Raw genomic sequence first — 16,100 nt, forward strand, 5'->3', positions numbered from 1 at the left:
GTTGCAATCCTGGAAAGAATACAAACTGGAGAAATATTAATAATACTCTTTAGTTTGGGTTTTGTGGAATTTAATATATTATACTTTGGTCACAAAAGGTCAAAACTATACTCTTCCTGAAAGCAAATGTGGGAAAATAGCTTTTCCCACATTAGTTGTGCAAAACTCAACATTTCAGAGGCCAGCGCATAAACTCATACTGTAAGCTTTTTTTAAAAAATGAAAGCTTTTGGCACAAGCTGAACATTAACAATGAGTTTTGAATAATTATTTTTTAGAAAAATGAAAGCGCTTTATATCAGGATCACCCAGTCACAATCCTCTGTGGGATGTGCTCCGCAAAGGTATGACAAGTGCCCAATACCAGAAGTGTTTGCATGGATATAATTTTTATTTACTTTTCTGAGAAAGCAATGAGATTATGTTAACCAATTGTTTGAACAAGGTGGGAGGATTTGCGTAGCTGATGACAGAATAAGTCATACGCCCTGCAACCTTAGCTGGGCTACTTTTACCTCACAATAAAATACAGATGTTTTCTTACTTCCATACCAAACTTCCAGGATAAAGAGCTCATTACAGCCATGTGAGAATAGCTCAGGCTCTTTCTACTATTTGGCTTTCCAGTAGTTTTAATGTGCTAGTGAACACAATAGATACTGTGCATTATTATCAGTAACATCCATCACATCGTGCAAGTTATTCCCACTCGGACAGACCTTATATGAGCTTTTCTGCATTTGTAACAATATCAACATAGAATATTTTAAATGAAATGTGGTACGTACAGCCATACATTGTACATGAGATGTGAGGTGAGCAGTTCATGAAGAGCCAGTACTTCAGTACCAACAGTTCCCAAGAGGTCGAAGCAAGATTTAATAAGTAAAAACAAAATATTTTTGTTGGCTGCACTTGATTTAAATATAGCTATGATGTACAGTTCTTACACAAGTCTAAGAATGCAGAATGAACTGGGTGTAGTTAACTACCAACGCCTTTACAGGGCCCGAGACTATCTGAGAAAATAACTGTGCCCCAAGATCAACTCCATTTCACAGTCACTGCTCTTAAAGGAACAGATTTCAGTCTCCAGCACACTGCCTCAGAAAGAAGAAAAACTAAATTGCCTTAGTAAAGGAATAGGAAGCCAGCACTATAATGGATGTTTATAGCTCCACAACCAGCGGAGAGGTGCACGGTACTGCAGTGGAAATCAGGTGCCCACTGAAATCACATATATGTAATGAACATAAAGGCAGAGTCTGAGATGGAGTCACACACTGCAGCAAAACATATCCAACATTGCAGAAAACTGCTCAAATAAATAAATAAGGCCAAAAACAAGACCTCTTTTCTATTACATACTGAAGAAAAAGGAAAGCTCGGGTCCAATTCTTCAGAGATGGCAGCTCTACGGGAGACGTGAATAAAACAACATAACCATGTGAATCTCTTGGAAGGAGGCTGAGTATTACAACCTTCAAAACGGTCATCAGGAGCACCTTAAACTTCTGGAAATCGTTGTCAGGACACATTAGTTTCCTTTCAGCTGAGCAATTTACAGCTAGTTCCACCAACATCACACAGAGATTTGCGTTTTGGTTTATCACTGTGAGTGATTCCATTGGCCACAAAAGAGCCATACCCAACCTGGCAAGCCAACAATTGTTCTTTGCTGGTTAGTAAATGTTTTGGCTAACGTCAGATTAAGTTGCACTGGATTCACATCGGTGACAAAAGCACGAAACAGTTCTCAATCTACAGCCTGTATACTTCTAAAACGGATCCTCGCAGTTAATAATGTAAAACCAAGTGAAGAAATGAATGTGCATATAGTGTTAGACTTACTGCTTTTTCTTGTGAAAATCAAAATTGATTGACCAGGTTTTCATTTCTTCAATTCATCAGTTTAACCCAGTAGGACAACAGGAAGTTTTTTCCCATTGATATAAGCTAGTATTTCTTCTGATACATTTTTCTTAGGTAGACTATTAAAAGAGGAAAGAAGGCAAATGTATTTAATTACATGCGGACTGCAGGGTTTTGAAAGATATACGATAAAGTGCTGTATAAAAATAGAGAAATTTGGATCAAATAAATGAGCAAAAAATAGATTTGGGGCCAGGGAAAAGAAATAAGGGAAGTAATATAAATTAAAACAAAAAAAAAAAAAAAAAAAAAAAAAACCACAAAGAACAGTTATGCAGAAAAAAAAAAACTGTGTGTAGATTTTTCTAAGTAATGAAAACAGATTTTAAAATACCCTGTAGCTCTTATAGCAAAGGGCCATGGAGTGGTATATTATTACTCCTTATACGAATGATCTACTAGGTCTACAGCTGAGGGCAAAACAGACAGACAGCGTTATCCATTGCAGAGTCTTTAATGAGACAATGTGAAGTTCAAGTTGCACACCACACAATATTTTTCTCCTCTGTTCAATCTATATGAAGTCAATACTCTGCTAAAACCTAACATTTGTTGCATTTTTCCAATTTAGGTTCTGTCAATGTCCCCTAAAAGTGCTGAGCCTATCAAACTGACATCACCCACACAAATTTCAATAACAGTGCTGTAGTGAAAATGCCATTAAACAGAGGCTGTGCTTTGAGGAAATAGCTCAGCTTCTCATTCACACTACATCTGTAAAAGCCTGTCTTTTCATCATGAAGTGAAAAAGTCCATAAAGATATGCACTGCACAGAGATGCTCAGAGGCTCCCTTCCCTTTTTACTGACAGTGAAGCAGGAAAGAACAAGGAGCATTATAGTGGGTATCTGTAATGAAGATAAATAAAAAATGTTAACCAAAAACATGCAGAACTATTTTGATAGCTGCAGAGCTGACTGAACTGCTGTGTTACGTGCACAGCTGCTGCCAGTTTTTCCCCACTTGATTTTAAACCTTTTTCTACTTGATATTAGTCACACACAAAGAAAAAGTTGAGATATTTCAGCTAACTGTACAAGAGTTTTCTGTTCTATACTTATTTTTTTTTAAATCCTACTGCTTTCATCCTGTAAGATTCACACTTAATGTCCACAAGCCATTTTAGAAGATGCTTCACATGAAAGCACTTGAGGAGAATGGGGAAAACTGTGTATGTTGTTGTTCTTCTAGTATGGCACCAAATGAGAAGCTGCCTGAATAAGACTTCTATTAACTTCTGCCAACTTACAAACCCTCAGAAAGCCAAAGGGCTTTTTAGATTTCTCTCTCCCACTGCAAAGTAATACCTATGTCTCTCAATTGTGCTTAGTCAAAGACACTGAGAGTTAAACAAAACTAATGCTAAGCTTCCTTAAAATAATTTCATGACATACCTCTTTTGAGGTAAAGGGAATAGGATTTCTGCTCCTATATTTCTATAATTTTCTATAATAAATGCACCCTGATTCATTACAGATGAATCCAACAGAAGAATGAGAAGATGACAAAACCCACAGGCAGGAAAATTATACTTAAAAATTTTGGGGGGGAACAATAAAAATTTTGTGGGCCCCACAATAACAGTTGGACTTGATTTTACAGGACTTAAACTTCAGATTTAGCTAAAGCAGAGATCAGGACAAGAAGGCAAATCTCTTGAGTCAGCCTGGGCATTGTAAGCACGCAATTCAACTCATCATACAAAGTTAGAATGCATACTGGAATGGTCTAAAATCTTGTAGCAGCTGGTGGTGAAAGCAAAAACCCAACACATAATGAATGGAAAAATATTTCGAGTTTAGTCCCAGTTTTCTTTTTCACTAAGGAAACTACGCTTTAAAGTAAACAGAACGTGGAGAAGCACTGCTGAAAGCTGTTGACATAGGACAAACAAGATCGCAAATTAGAAGCTATGTGTCTGTTAATGAACACAGAGTTGTTGATCAGTGTAAAACTAAACTCTCCACATTTTTCTTTATTTTCCTCAAGGAAATCTATTGCTGGGACTTTCATAAGTTAATTAGGCTTCCTGTGCCCTTAAGTGCAATTTGGAACATTTTCCTTGGATCTACGAATCTATTACTATAAGATAACGTCTCTCCATGCACACAAGGCAACTGGAAACGTGACACATACTTCCTTTAATAAATTTTAAATTGAAAATGTTAATGTGGTCTGCTGGGCACTCGTGATATTTTTCAGCGTACCACCGTGTGTGAGAAAACACAATGTTGCTAACTTCAACACAGCAATACTTCACAATCATTCTTAATCACATACTTTAAAAGTAGTGTATTTTACACAGATGTAGTATTACTATGCCTTTGCAATTCATGAATGCTTCCATATCTATCATGTCTAACTCTTCAGTTATAAACTGGGATAAGAGCAAAAAGAATTCGTGAAAGTCCACAAATTCCATGAGAAAACGTGTAAGTCTATCTATGGATTACATCTACTAAAAATACTCAAATGAGAGAACATCAGTACTCACAAATAGAAAAGGATGAAGAACCAGCCTTTTTTTTTTTCCTGCCAATGAGATCAAGAGTTTCTGAATTGTTAATTGGTCTCTTGAATTTAGAAGTGTGGAAATAGCTGTAAAATCTGAAGCATAAGAAAACTTTCAAGTTTTCAAATAAATGCTTCCATATCTTTCTCTTATATGAAAACTTCTTAGACTTTAAGTAAACTCTAAACATTAAGAACACATGTAATTTCCATTCCAGATTTCTTCTGTCCATACAAATTATGCCTGTTCTGCAATGCCATAGTAATTACTTCTGCTTTACTAGTTTATCTATCTTTCTCTGTGGCATTTACTGTAGCAACTGACAAGATGTAGTCTTGTTTATCTGATGTAGCTATACCATTTCCATAAAGATAGATATTTTGTTTTGATGGTGCAGTAGTACAAGGGAATCAAAATGATGCAACATCTCTAAAATAACCGAGCAAGCAAAGGTCAAGGATTCTTATTGAATTTGAAACATTACAGCAATAAAGGTTTTAGAAAGCACTCTGGAAGTTGTATGAAAAGGATATTACTCTCCCCTAAATTTTATGACTACAAAAGCTAAATGGCTGTACCAGTAAACTGCAGCTTTTCCAAGTTAAAAATAAATCTCAGAATCCATGGAGAAAAGTGGAAAACAGGAAGCGGAGTGGGAAGATATCAGTATCGGTCCCTTCATCCTTCCTGGCACAAGAAAAATATGAATTTGATCCCTTTATTCAGAGAACGTGGAAATCAAACCATACATTGTGGGATTTTGTTATTTCCCCCCCCCCCCCAATCAGTTGCTATCCTTCTTATGGGAAAGTTTATCTTACAACATTACAACAAATTTAATGTTACCTTTCTCTCACTTCCCTACTTGTCTCAGGAGATGGGTAGGTTCCAAAATCAGCTGCATGCGACTTCGCAACTTATTCGTGTTGTCAAGACTACATGGCACCACTTGAGCAAACAACACCGAACAAGATGAGTTCTATTCATGGTTCTTAAAAGAAGTAATGAGATGATAGAGATTTTTAGCAAAGCAAGCACAGAGAGACTTCGCACAATAAATAAGACATTTGGAAAAGAAACAAAAGCAGCTGCAAGGGAGAAAAGTAACCTGCCCCCAGCATTCCTTGTGATCTAACAGGAAGGTTCCCAGGTCTATAAAGGCAGAAGGTAACATAGTTACAATATTAGATAGAGACAAACTACTTTACCTTTAGCCTGAGTTTATCCACACAGGAAATGGATTATTGCAGTGAAAGTTGCAGCATCTTCTCTTTATTGAAAGTGCTCATGTTGAAGTGAGAACAGTGCTTCAAGCTTATTTATAAAGCAAAAGTTATGTTAATGCATTTACCTCTTAAGAGTGTCAGGTGTTAGAAGAGTGAATTCATAGAAGTGTTCAATGACGGTAAATTTGTATTGCAACCTAATGCTTGAGTTGCCATAATGAACATAAAAGCCTACCACATTTCTAAGCTTCAGTTTAGGATGGCTGGATTTCTGCTCACCATGCAGAACTCCAGTTACTATAGGATTTCATTCAGAAAAAAATACGCTTTAATCTCGATCATATGAAATTAGTTTCAGATTGTTTTTCCTGATACAGTGCTTTGATGTCTGCAGTTACAACCCTCACAAAGGTATTACCAAGACAGGTACGCATTATCTTATGTTCATTACTTAGGACACTAATTAAAATTTTCCCAGGTTAAACTCACTCAAGAAAAAAGGGGAAGGACAAGATAAAATTAAGTTTAAATTTAAGGAAAAAAAAGTCAATATTTCTCTTCAGTGCACCACTACATTAGTCAGAACACTACCAGGCTGCACACCTTCTTGTTAATACTGCCTACGTAAAACCCCACAGTTATAAGACAGCAATGAAACATGAAACAAATTTTGAAGAGCCATCTTGCCATAGGAGGAGTCATGGTTACAGCTAAACCAAGTGAAACCAAAGCTCCCAGCAGGGAAAACAGAGCATGCACAAAGCCAGTCTGACAAGGACCAAGGCCTTGCAAATGCACTAGAGAGCCTGGGGCCAGCTACCAGCAAGGACTACATCTTATTGCTACGAGAAAACCCAATCTCTTTAATGGAAGTTAGGATAACTCGCTACTGAACATTAAGTATCACCTTATGATTCAACAACCCTAAATAGCGTGAGGGAAAACAATACGAAGAAATACTAATGGCAAAATATGGCATCTAAATGAGATGAGTTTCACTACTGACTCTGCTTTTATCCTGGATGTTAAAATGAAAACATATTTGGCTTCTCCAAACACGTTTCAGCATACCAATAAGGTGATATTTGTTTTTCTAAAGCACAGAAGAAAATAGAGTGCAAACATAATTACATCTTACTTTCCATAGCAGGAGTAAGGGTACACAGATTGTTTATATTTTCCCCTTTTTTCCTGCTAAGTTTTACCTAATACTGATGAGGAAAAAATTTATTTTCAGTACCTCATATCCTTACTTCCACCACCTACCAGTAGGAAAACTCATCCTGGCAACCAGCAGCTCAGCAGCAATTGCAGAAAAACTTGAGAGATGGGGAATGAGAAGCGGTGGTCAGTATGCAACAGTTCCTCGCAGAGGCTGGAAGCACCTCTGGGCCCCTCTGCCCCAGCACTGCTCCAACAGAGCCCAGCTCCACAGCCAGGCAGCTTTGGGAGAGGTCCAAGGAGAAGACCCTACAGCCTCTGGGCAGTCTATGCCAGTGCTCAATCATCCTGAGAAGGAAGACTCGCTGTTTTCAAGTTTATGCCCACTGCCTTTTCTTCTCTCACTAAGCAACACTGAACAGAGCCCATTTCTCTCATCTTTCCTTCATTCAGGTATTTACATATACTGGTGAGATGCCCTGAGGCCTTCTCTAGGCCAAACAACTCCAGCTCGCTCAGCCTCCCTTCATATTAAACATTCTCCGATCTCTTAGCAATCTTGGTAGTGTCATGCTGGACTCCAGTAAGTCTTTATCTCTCTTGTACTGGGGAAGCTGGGTAGGCTGACAAGAAGCAGCAGCTCAGCACCACACGGTTGCTTGATCACCTTCCCCCCTTGGAGGACAGGGGAGAGAACAGGAAGAGACAAAACAGGAAAATTCATCAGTTGAGCTAAAGATATTTTAGTAAGTGAAGGAAAAAAAAAAAAGGGAAGGGAGAAGCAGAGGAATTAACACAAAGATAATTACAGAGCAGCTCCCACAAGAGCAGCGCTCAGCTAGTTCCCGTGCAATAGTTCTGAGCAATAGAGATGTGTCATGGTTTTATGATTTTTGGTTTTCGGTATTCCACATCATAACATCACTGGGAGTTTAACTGTTAATGCTCAAGTTCTGGGTACCTGCCCGGAAGAGAAGAAGAACTACGCTCCACAGGGGACAGAAAGGAGATATAACTCCTGGCAAGGTCACCTGATGCCATCTTTTTCATTCTCTCTTCTTTGTCGGCTCTCCTCCCATCTCCCTGCTGCTCAACCGGACTGCGCATCTCATCTCAGCTTTGTGGTGAGGCCTATCCACGTTTCGGACATTCTCTCTCTTTCTCTCTCATTACATTCGATTTATTAGCTTCAATTCTAATTATATTGTATTATGGTGTGTTATCGTGCATTCTGATACTATATTTAGTAAATTAGTTTTTTTTCCTCAGATCGTTGCCGCTGTTGTTAATTATTTCAGGATCCCGTTTCCCTTTTCCAGAGGTGCAAATCCACGGATCCCTCCACCCTACTAGTCATAGAACACGGCTACAAGGGCAACAAGAAGTCCTGAAAGAGTAAGAGGTGAGTAAGATATCGTTACTATTGTTGATTGATCTCTGAAAATGAATCAAATTCAAAAGTCTTTTCTCAGACTTCTCACATCATCCAAATGAGCCTATTGTCACCTGGTTACTTCGATGTTGGGACAATGGGGCCAACAGTCTGTGGCTAGATAGTAGAGAAGCTTGCCAACTGGGTGGCATTGCTAGGGACTCAACCGTTGACAGAGGCATTAGTACATGCCAGAACCAGGCCTTTACCTTCTGGAAGCAGATGTCATTAGCTGTAAAAGAAAGATACCCCTTCAAAGACGATCTGATGCCTGCGAAAAAGAAATGGACTGACATAGAAAAAGAGAGACTATACTGTGGTGGAAACGCTACATAGGCCTGATTTTATTCCTGATGAGCCAGACCGAGAGCATGATTCTGAGAGAGTCAGGTGTACACCAAACATGTGGCGTACATTCACAAAGACTGCACCAGAAAGGTACGCCAATATATTTGCAGCAATGTATGGCAGAGAAGAAAGAAGACTCCTTATAAATGAACTTATTAATAAGCTGTTGACAGGATGCTCAACTCTTCATTGTCTGAATGGGCAGCGAGGACAAAGGCTGCAAGAGCTCTCATCAAGGGCAGCTGGAAGGTCTTCGGAAGCTGCTAGAGCTACTCTGTATCTTCCTAGCCCTGAAAAATAGACACACTTAAGGGGTTCCTTGCAAGGTTCCCAGGTTTTCCCAGCGAAGTGCCCAGAAGCACTAGAACTCAAAAGAAGCAGAGTCCTGGAAACGGTGCACATTTAATCGTGTCTGCTGCCTGATCACTGCAAACTGCACTCTGATTCTTCAAGCAAAGACAGCAATACTAAATCCAGTTCATGGCTGCAAAATCTTGGCCTTTAACATATTCAGTAGTTTTATGTAAAAAGAAAAAGGAAAACAAGAACATCCAACTCTTGATTTGATTTTCAGTATTTTTAAAAAACTCATTTTAATAAAGGAGAGGCCACACTCGCACAGGCTGTAAGACCACCAGGGTTGATCCCCTCCAACTTGGGGGAGTAGTATGCAGCCTCTGCAGACTAATCCCGGCAACAGATGGGGATTAGCAAGGCACAGTCATCGCAACCAGCGCTGCACAAGGGCAGGATAGCCTGAGCTGTGTCACGCTTCCTTAGTTAGAATTAGAGCTGTGGAAGAGCAGCACAATCAATTGAACTACTCAGTTGCAAGGCCGTTTTTGCTAAGAGTTCTTGTGTTTGGCATATGGGCCTTTTCTCAGCATGTTGCCATGCTCAGGACAGAGGGGTTATTCAATAGGTGCTAGCAGAAGCCAGGCAACTTACAGATTCGTGTTTCTTTTTTAGCCATTTAAAGTGTTTCATCAGTGGAAAATTCACAAGCATGATATAAAGAATGAATTAGTATCTGTAAAAGTAAATCCTTGCATGCATACTATCACCATTATCTTTTATCAACATCTTGACTGCAAAAGCACAAATATCACCTCTTATTCACAGACATCTCCTATTCTGAAGTTGTCATTCAGTTTCCTGTGCTTTATCTTGTATTAGTCGATGTCCTTCCATGACGGGAAAAACCAGCTTTAAAATAATATCCAGCAGTCAAAATTTCACTGCACAGCCTGTGTGGTTGTAAACTATGTTACACATAAGAAAACAATACTTGAGCACTTCACAGATAAACATATACATATTCTCTTATCCCTAACAGCTATTCTACTCTCACAAAAAAAAAAAAAAAGTAGCAGCAGCTTGAGTGGCATTAAAATGAATGTAAAGTGCAAATAAAATTCAGATTTATTTCAGTTTCGTTTCTACTTAACTGCAGTTATTCATAACATCTAAATGTACATTCTCTGCAGTTTCTAGGTGCAATATAGTAGTTTTTATGCAGTTAAAATGAGTTTATGTACAAGAGAACTGCCACAAGCCAATTCAAAATAGCTTTTCAAAGGCCCTTTTCCAAACTAAGCTGTACAGCAATAATTCTATTAGTGTTGTGTCAGCCAGCCTACAACTACAAATTTGAAATTACCATGAACAAAATTAGAATCTAAAAGAAAAGAATATTGGCAGAAGCCCTGTAAAATAGATAAACATGCCACCCACATTAAGAACAATTACACAACTAATTATTATTGCTTTGCTTGGAGATGCATTTGCAGTATAAACATACATCTGCGTTTCAATACTGATACCTTCCTCAAGTACTACACCTTAAGATGTCTAGCCCAGCTCAAATTATTCATCATAATTTGCATTACTACTCTCATACACTTACAAAGACACTGAAGTATGAAAAATATTAAAGGACTTCTAACATTGTTTCTTTCATCATGGTCGAAATAGCTTATTCTCCAACATTTATAATACACTGGAGAAGGCCACATTGTTCTCCACAGCGTTCTACAGAGACATTTTCTTTTGGATTTCCCATAGCCTTTTGCATGGTAATTTCAAAGATGAGAGAATACATTCAGCCCTACTTGCAACTTGCCATCCATGGAAAGAAATGCAATTTCTAGAATCAATAAAGAAGTTCAACTCCAGTGATCCCCAAAACCATCTCTGGGAATAACCTATAATTTTAAGCTCGTTTGATAAGCACATTCTCCCACAGGAAGAAGGGCTGTACATGCTTCAAACGCAACCAACCCTCACTGAGAGCAATGGTCACACGTGACAATTAATTATTTGTACTTCGGTAGTATTTGGAGTCCTCTGGTGAGGACGTACACAGCATAGTACAATGTTACTTGGGATACTCACTGAGACGTATTCAATGCTTTAAAGAGCTTACGGAATAGTAGGAAACAAAGGAAGGAAGTATATGCTCAAATAAATGAAATAGGTGACTACAACTGCCAAGAGGAAGCTGAGAAAGCATTTCTTTGTATTGAATTTATGACGTGAGACCTTTCGTGTTGCGAGCTCCGAGCAGTTGAAAACCCATACTTACAACTCCAGCTCAACAAGAGCTTAAGAAAGAATAAAATAATAATAATAAAAGTGGGTGGAAAGGGGTTCATGAAGATTTTAACATTCCTACTGTTGCAGCAAACTAAAAATTGTGCAGAAAAAATTCAACTCAGCAGATGATCAATGGTGCACAGTCATTACCTGAGCAAAATATTGAAGTAAGACATGCATAATAAACTAATTTTGATTCGTTTTTGAGAAGCAATGGCATTTAGTGAGATTCAGTAAATTGTCCCTTTCAGCACTAATAACATGTTCATAGCTTTCCCCACCAGACATTCCATAATGGCAATATAATAGGATTGCAATGACAATTAAATGATTGCATATTTTAGGACAATGGAGGGTATCCACTAGGGCATGAACCATTAGCAAAACGGTACCTTTGTCACAGGAATTTTCATGCTTGGCACAACAACTGATAAAATTAGAAACACTGGAAGACAACAGGTATATAATACTTGCACCGTCTTCACTTAAAAAGGTAGAAGAATGGAAGGTAAATGTATGTTTTTCCATCACTTGAAATATCTGCTTTTCCTCCTCTCCTCACCCATCAAGAACAGATGTCCACTTAAGACTACTCACGGCTGTTGCAAACAGACCACTCAGAAAAGGCGTTCCTTCTCTTCCTCAGATGCCAAGGTTTGGGCTCTCCTAAAAGCTGCCTTTCACACTCCTCTTTAAATGAGCAACTGGTCTACGGCATAAACTGCAGATGCATTAGCAGCAACACTAGGTCGTGCAACTGCACATTTCTGCCACACGCTGCTGGAAGGAGAGTTACATTTAAAATTTAGTGTTGGTGTAAAATGCTTGAATTGACAGCCTGGGAAATAAAACTCCTCATTCTGAGGCAGTGAACAAAACACTGCATGCATCTTTATAGTGTTTCACTCCTATGGCTCCAGCCCAAATCAAGACAGTCATCATAAACATATAATCTTGTTTTCTCTGGATGTCAGCGATCCGCGTTAGCATTTTGCTGAGGTTGTCATCAGAGTGATTTGAAATTCAGTTAGGCTCCTAAGGAGTGGGCAGCTACGCTGCTCTTACACCATTTACAAACATCCCTAAAGTACTAGATAGGGCACAGACCTAAAGTCTCAAACAGAACTTCTGCCAACAGAAGAATTTCATTCCATGCCACAAACAGTTTGGAAAACCTTTTGTGAGTAAACCATCTACCTATGGAAGTAGGAATATATGACTGCAAAAGAAATGAAGGAAAAGACATGCTGTGCTTTTTCTACCCAAATTAATACACCTGAATACCTGCTGTAATGAGAACAAAACCAGTACTGAACTGATGAAGAAGATGCACAAAGTTCAATCTCTGCATAAATCTGATCATATAAGCTCACTTTTTTTTAGTACCTCCCTCAGATATCGCAACAAATTGCTCCATGTTAAATGCATGGATAAGTTTAGATGCTGTCAAAAAAAGAGTCACCTCATAGATCTAGTCTGCCTCCCCAGCAACCACAGAAAAAACTAACATAAGAGAATGCTGAATTCCATAATACAAAATATCATTTCAAAACAGCATATAAATTTTTCATCCTTTGCTTAAGAAAAAATGCATTAAAACTAAGTGAAACAGCAATCACAGAAAAAAAATAAGGGAAAAGAATGTATGCATGAGGGAATGTTTTTCCTACTTTCTCCCTATTTGATTACACCTGGAGGGTAGAAACCAAAATACATTTGTTATATTGCTGCATAATCCCATTTGCAATGATCACTCCCTGATGTGGCAGATACAAGGATGCATTAGAATGCCTTCAAGTATTTTTTTTTTTCCTTTTATTTTAAGTGTACAACTATAGACTCAGATCAGTTGACAAAGCATTTCATAATAACCCCGCAAGTCTTTGTGCACGTACATAGACACACAGTATAACACGTGGTTGTGCCACTGCTTCACAACCAAAAAAAATAGTCGAAACAATTAAGAGCTTTTGATGCTGAGGGGAGAAAAAAGGACCACTCATTTTCCTTCCTTGAAATCCAGTGAAATAAAATGAAGGAAAATAAAGAAGAACTAGAACACTGACCTTGTTTTATCTGTTTAATAGGGCTAGCAGAAAATGGAGCCAGACTTCCCGCTAACCCATGTGGAAATAGTATTTCCCTAGAGGTTTTCTATCTCATAGAAATCTGCTGAGGACTTCCCAGGATTTTAAAATTAAAATACATTGCTCCCCGACAATGATTTTTGCCATTACTACTAGAAGTCTGAAAGTTTTTTTTTTTTTGTTTGTTTGTTTTTTTTTTTCTTTTTTAAAAAGACCAAGCAGTGCTGAGTTAATCTCTACATAAGGCATCAAGATTTGCCCAACTTAGTTGATGGGAAGTGACCAGCAGCCCCTTAAGTAGGCATGGAACTCAGATGCAATTGGGTGGGCTAGAGTAATGCCCAAGAATAATGAGCACTAGGGCACATTTTAAAGAAGAACTTAAAATACTACTAATGACAGATTGATAATATAGACTATTATATACATTAATCGGACTAATATGTTACTTTCTTAGCTCTTTATATTGTGCATTTCATTTTGCCTCCAAGAAGATTAAGGTGAAACACTTACTACACTAAAAAAATACCTCAGTTCCCAAACTATTAGAATAGATGCCACTTTTGTAAGTTCTGACAGGTAACGGGCTCAGCAGAATGTAGTAATATTCTGATTCTTGGTAGCTAAATTGTTTAGGATAATGACGTTATATATTGGTAAAATAATTACTTTGTCAAAAGGAGTAACAGTTTATTATTCATTAATGAATGTGTAGAAGTCAAAATAGCTGGCAAAGGGGATTAGAATGTTCTTACATAAATTTCATATGAATTACATTCATAAAGAACGGTACAGTACTTCTATTTTTGTCAAGAAAGTTTAGTTTCCATAAACAGCTCTATACCTGATGTATATTCTGTTTCAGCAGAACTACGGATAGCTGAACATCACTCAGTTTTCCATGACCACCTTCAATTAATTTTATTATCACTAAATAATAAGAAATTTACCTCGCTTCAAAATATCAGAGGTAAAATACTTGGAGTGGGAACTCTTCAGTGTCAGAGTAACCTCTAAGTGTTTGGGTAGCACAGTGTCAAAGGCATCCTGGTCCCAAACTAGGTCCCTAGGAATCACTAAAACATGTAACGAAGTGGCCATCTTCTACCAAATTAATAATTGTTCCCCGGCTTTTTGAGAAAAGAATTTGATAGAGTCCACCAAGGCATATCGCTAATCAACGTAGCAACTTCGGAAACCAGAACCCAAAACCTGAAATCTTGTTCATCATATCAATAACCCCTTTCCTCCTTTATTAAAAAGGAATACAAATTACAATACTTTAATCAATGTGCTGACATTGAAGAAAAGTGAGTCAACAACAACCTTCAGAGTGTCAGGAAGGATCTAAGCAAATTAACTTAGCCATAATAAAAGAGACATCCTGCTTATTAATGATTATAACTCATCCGCCTGAACAACAATTGAGTCTGAAGCTTATTCGTTATATCAAAGTTGCTCTACAACTTTATTAAATATTCTAACTCCTTTTTCACATGCCTTTACCTAACATGCAAAACTTAAGTCTTTGAAGTTACTTTCTGGGAATAAAAACCTGAAGCACTCTTCAGTGCCATTTTATTAGTTCCCCAGTAATTGAAGTACCCTAAACCTACTCCAGAACAAACACTATCTCCAGAACCATAGTGTTGGAGGAAAGAACACCTGCTGGCATCACAGCCTGGAGTGTATTATTTATTACTTGAAAAGAATACAAAGTAATGTATACTCTGATACTCTATTCCTCTCTGCATGCTACTAAGATAACTCTTAAATTAAAACAGCAAGGTGACAGGAGAGAAACTTTAAAAAAGATTGTTCCAGATCTGTCACGTATCTCATAGGCGTTAAGGACTGGGTCAGGTGCCGTGGCATATGGGACTCCCCGAGAGATGTCAACGTGTGATTCTACCTAGCGAGAAATAAAGCTTCCTAGGCATGCAAAGCAGTCTGTCACATTCATCCGAAGAGAAACAGAAATGAGATTTGAGAAGAGAAGCAATTTGAGAGCAACATGGGTCCTTGATGAATTCTTAAATAAATACCAGGTGTTGAAATAGCTTAAAAAAAAAAAAAAAACAAAACGAACAAATAGCCCCCAACACACAATCCGTTTTGGCAAGAACTTAATGGAATTGATGGAATTATTCTTTAGTTTTCTTTCCACACGGTTCATGTTACAAACATGTAATATGTAGCCCATTTTAAACTAAGATTTCTACTTTTGTAAACAGGACTGTCAAGGATAAAACCCACTGAGGAACACCAGCAACCCATTTAAAAGAAAAAGCAGCAACAAAACAGGATAAATGCATCCAATTATCAAGACAAATATTGTTTCAAAGCAACTCAAAAACCTTGCCTGAAAATCCTTTATCTCTAGGAGAACAAAAATAAATATTTACTGTGTGCCAAATAAAATTAAGATGTATTTGGCACTGAAAGGAGAAAAGCACCTTGAAACATCACATTACATAACCGCAACTAAAAGAGGGTTCTGTAATTGGAAAATGCCTTAGGAGTGCATTGATGTTCTTAAGACAATTAATGAATGTTAAAAACAAAATTAAAATTCACAGAAAAAAAGCGTTAACAACAACAACAACAAGCATTTGCTTCATTACCAAAGTTAGTCTTAATCATAGCAAGTAGAATGAAGTCATGTTCTCTTCCCAGCGGGGATGGTTTGTTTGTCATCTGAAGATGATCAGCAGAAGAGTTCTACAGTGCCTCCGCTTGACTACTAAAGGCACGGATGTTTTTTTTTTTTTACCTTCACCTGTTGAATTGTTTCTAGCACAGGAAGC

This window comes from Meleagris gallopavo, chromosome 16 (assembly GCF_905368555.1).
Source record: "Meleagris gallopavo chromosome 16, MGAL_WU_HG_1.1, whole genome shotgun sequence".
Taxonomy (NCBI): Eukaryota; Metazoa; Chordata; class Aves; order Galliformes; family Phasianidae; genus Meleagris; species Meleagris gallopavo.